The following is a 4,844-nucleotide window of genomic DNA, read 5'->3' on the forward strand; positions in this document are numbered from 1 at the left end:
AGTCCTTTTTCACTCCTAGCCCTTCCCCTTCTCACCCAGGCCCATGGTCCATAGAACTGCAAGAGCCTTTTGTTCAGGGCTCCTTCAAATGTGCAACCACCCCCATATCTAAAAGGATCCACCTGACCTTCAACTGGTGAGCCTTTCCATGGGGTAAACGAAGTCAGGGAGTTGGCTTTCCTCTGGTTTTAGCCTCCTGCTCATACCATCTCAGAAAGTGATTAAAGGCTTCCCTCTCTCACTTTTGGCTTGTTGCTGTAATCAGCTATGGAAGGCCTGACAGCTCCCCTTTCTCCCTGCTCAGCGGAGCTCCTGGCAGCTGTTCTTCAGCTCTTTTTCCCAGTTCTTATTGTCTTTTGGCTGCCACTAAACATGCTACTTCTGTATATTATCGGGGTTTTACCGTTATTTTCAGCAGAAGTACTGTTCTATTGCTATCTAATCTATCCTACCCAGACGTGTCATTTCCACCCTCTGCCTTTCAGTTAAACATCCTGAAAGTACCACATAACACTTCTGATTACACGTCATTAACTGAACTTAGTTACACTGTTAAAACTAGCTTCAAGTGTGTCTGGAAAATATATAGTCCTATTACTGAGAACATTGCCATCCTATTAGTTCTGTTAGTAAGGACGAGGGGGCAGGGGAATGGTTATCAAGGCAGAACACCCCCAGTGTCTTCCACGGACCCCCATTTCTGCCCTGGCTCCATGTTGCCATTTGCACCTGCCCCTCCTCCTGTTATCTTGTAGGGGTAATACTGGCTGAATTGATTATATGAAATACATTGAGTTTCTATTCACAAGGTAGGTGTCTGAAGTTAGTGGCAAGGTAAAAAACCAGATAGTTGATGAATTATCAACACTGGTGGCATTTGGGTGGCCAAAGACAAAGAGCCACATGTTTATGGTGAGAGGCAGGCATGCACCTTGAAAACTGGAACTATATTGGACTAAGTAAGTGTATTTCTTCAGTTTTAAAAGCCCCGCATGGCTGAAATTTTCAATGGTTAATGTGTCCCTGAAAATGGTGCAATTTACATTTTTTAAATTGATTTTTTTTCTTATTGTGTAGACTGCTCTAAAAAATGATGACCAAATTTAAGTGTGATAGCAGAGTCATCCTAATTTCAGATAGCTGATTTTTTTTTCCTTCACGGCTTTATTTTTGAAATCACAAGCAATTTAAAGTGACCATCATTGAGGTCTCTGTTAAAAGATTTTCCAGCAGAGCTGCCTCAGTTCTAAGATTAAACAATATTGCACTTTCAGAGGAACACATTTTCAGAGTTCTCTTCAAATAAGAAAAGCATTGCTTCCATCTGTGTTTTTCTTAGATTAAAAGCATACTGCAGAAAACTCTACTTTAAAAACTAACACTGCAGTGTATAATAACATGTGAAGTACTTGCCTATATTAGAATCCTAGAGAACATTTTATTGTAAGAAATTATTTAGCCTGTAATTAGTATAAATTGTACACAGTATTTTTCATTTTAGTGGTCCAAGATACGAGGGTTCCCAGATATTATCTTGTTCTCTAATACTGCTCCAGGTGGGATGTCAATTCGATTACCATGATTGGCGATGAGGATAACCATCCCCTGTAATGAAACATTCTTGCCAAAAGTCACATCTCCTGAAACTGTGAGGTGATCCAATTCAAGCACATCTGGTATACTTTCGAATCTCCTTAGATAATCCTGAGCCTTTGTAAAAGAACTGCCTAATTTAACCAAGGGCACTGTAGAAAATTCCCACTTTTCACTCATTGTCAAAGATCCTGCATTAAGGCTGTAGAGGTTTGACATCACAAGCAAGAGATCTGATGTGGTTTTGACAGGCAGAAAGCGGCTTCTAGGAACATTAATACCTAGAGAGTTCTCAAAACTTTTAATGGCAGCCCCTACGGCAGTTTCTAACTGAATGACATTCAGGCCTCCATCCAAAGTCTTTGGATTCACAATGATTTCCATGTCAACAACGTTCTGTTCCTGCAGTCTTAACTGCTGCAAGAGAGAACCACAGGTTGTTTGTGTCAAATAGTTTGAATTTTGATACAGACTTGAACTCATCGACATGTGCTTTTGGCACTTGAGTGATTTCCACTAGCCTCAGTTTGCCTTCATATTGAGTGAGTGTCCTACCCTTTATATCGGCACGTTTTATTTGTGGTTTCTGTGACAAATTCACAGGGTTTTCCATTGGGTGGGTTCGTTAGGTTAAGAATGTAAAGATACACTGTGACACTCAGATTGTCTATGTTAAACACAAAAATATATTCTTTGCCTTCTCCTATAAAGGTATCGAGTAATCCAGAGTTATAGAAACTGGCGTAAATATCATTGTGACCTGGAAGGTACCAAGCTTCCGTATTTTCCCTGAGTACCATTTCTTCGCTACAGGCAGTGAAGATTTTTTATTAACCCTCAGGTACCTGCTTAGGTTAAATGTGTAGATTTTCACATGACAATGGCTGTACTTTTGATATATATATATCAATATATATATATATATATATATGATCTTCATCCATGTTAAAAGAGTTCATTAGAACAAGAGAAACATCTGTATTGTAGGCCTTGTTCAAATGTTCATTTTGCTGAATGGTCAGATCCCAAAAAGGGTTCTCATTCTTCACACCAGTAAGAATTCTGAGGCCTTTGCAGCCCATGCTTCTTCCCAAACCACCATTGGGTTTTACCACCACTAGCTTGTTCAGCACAGACGATATACTGGCAGGTAAGCCCCTGGCCTTTATCTTTTCGTAGGGTTGAATCAATTTTTCTGGAGGTCTCTGAATTTTTCCCCAATGCACAGAAGGTCCCCTTTCTTGCAAAAATCTATGAAATCGCTTGAGAAATCCATCAAGATCTTTTTTAGTGTGTTCAAACTCATGTGATGGTGCTGTGATGAGTATTCTTTCTAGTTCCTTTTTCACAGATAATTCTAGCTCTTGTCGAATGACTTCTTGGAAATGAGAAGTGTCATCTTGAGACATTGCTTTGCTAAAATCTTTTAACAGACTCTTGAAGTCCTCAAGGAAAGAGGATGTTAAAAGATAGAACATTGACAGTGGCATGGGGATTGCAAGAGGGCCAGCCCAGCACTTGCCCAAAATCATTCAGATAGCTATGTTTTTTTATCATTGTAAGTTAATAGATACTTATTTATATGCTTTGGTTGCTTATAGAAAAAAAGAACTAATATGTTATATAAATGACTAATGCTTCTCAATGTTTATGGAGAAAATACACAGAATAATTTGTAAGTTTTACAATTGTATATTTTCATGTGACTTTTATGTCTGATGACACAAAAATCTAATAGAGTAAATTGATGAGTTGGTTAGTAAACTCAGCTACAATACCCTTTTCAATGTTAGCTAATACTCTTAAAAGGTGTACTAACTACAAAATAATGTTCAAATCATGCATCTCAGAGCCTGTATCAAAAAGCTCATTCCCGTAAAATATACAAAATGATTGCTGACCATTATATGTCATATGTAGGTATTCTGTAGGTTATATGTAGGTTTCTATGTAGGTGTTAAATATCTACTCCTCAATAAATAGTGGAGGTTCTGAGCATATGTGAGAACAAAATGCATTATTCCAGTATTGAGTCAGGGACAGAAAGCACACCATTCATTTTGCTAGGGACAATTTAATCTAGAGAATTGCTAACCAGATATTGAATAAGAGAAATGGCAAAAAGGGAACACTAGGCTGTCACAGAGGTAGTCGCTTCAGGAAGCAACTTACAGCAGCTGTCACTGGGACTGGAGTATAGAGGGAAGAGTTAGGAAACTTAGAAATCGGGAGGTGCAGAGACTCAGATCTCTGAAGTGGATGCCCTGCTGGGCTGGTGCTGGTGCCTCTGGAGCTTAAAGAAGCGGCTACATGGGGCTGGGGTTGAGGCCTAAAAGGATGGTGAGCCAGCCAGCTGCTGTGCTGCTCCTTAGGGAGCATACTGAGGTTGACTCTCAAAGTGTTGGAAAACTGCCAGTTTGCCCCTGCCAGGGGAAAGGACATTGGGGAGTGGCTGACAGAACAGAAGCGAAACAGGAACGAACATTTTTCTTCTTCTCTAGCCTACCACTCTCTCCCTACCACACCCTACTGGTACAGTTGGAACCATCTGGCAAAAAGGAAATGTGGTTTGCAGAGTGCCCACCTTGGCATCCCAAAGCACAGGCTTGGAGGCAGGGGTTGAAACAGAAAAGCTCAATAGCTAGCAGTCAAAGATCTCACCTATGCTACTGAAGGAGACACTGGGTTATACATTTTCTAAGTGATAGTATAATATTCACTCTGTATGGTTTTATTTTGATGGAGGGTATTATTGATATCATTAAATGTGAACGAAATAAAATGAATTTGAAATTAGGTCCCCTCAGTTTCAAGTGGATATCTATTCTCATTAAGAAAAACTGAAATGAAAAGAAAAAGAAAAGCCAAAGTAGGTTTTTAAACTATAGTAAGAATAGCTTGTGAACACACACAGCCTATATTTTCTGAGACAGTCTTAGTTTCCAAAATGAGGTTTTAGGTGGAAATTCTTTTTCTTGTAAATATATGTATGTTTACAGTTTAGGGCATGTGCAGTGTGTGTGTGTGTGTGTGTGTGTGTGTGTGTATGTGTGTAGTGATTTTAATGTATATCTAGACAAGTAACATCCCCATCAAGATTTGGATTGAGAAAAAATAGGTTATCTTGACTGAGACTCTAGCTTAAATTTTCTCTGGACTCGGGCATTCTTAAAAAGTGAACCACAACTTTTAATGGAGGAGAAGTGAGGATGACATTTGGCTGATACAGTAATATATTTTGGTTACATTCC

The 4,844-nt window shown here is 39.2% G+C and overlaps 1 pseudogene; it reads right to left on the reverse strand.

Annotated features, from left to right (window-relative positions):
- Positions 1–1,497: 1,497 nt before the first annotated feature.
- Positions 1,498–3,017, reverse strand: LOC109387671 (UTP--glucose-1-phosphate uridylyltransferase pseudogene; annotated as a pseudogene).
- Positions 3,018–4,844: the final 1,827 nt, after the last annotated feature.

The sequence above is a fragment of the Hipposideros armiger genome, unplaced genomic scaffold, assembly GCF_001890085.2.
Source record: "Hipposideros armiger isolate ML-2016 unplaced genomic scaffold, ASM189008v1 scaffold_165, whole genome shotgun sequence".
Taxonomy (NCBI): domain Eukaryota; kingdom Metazoa; phylum Chordata; class Mammalia; order Chiroptera; family Hipposideridae; genus Hipposideros; species Hipposideros armiger.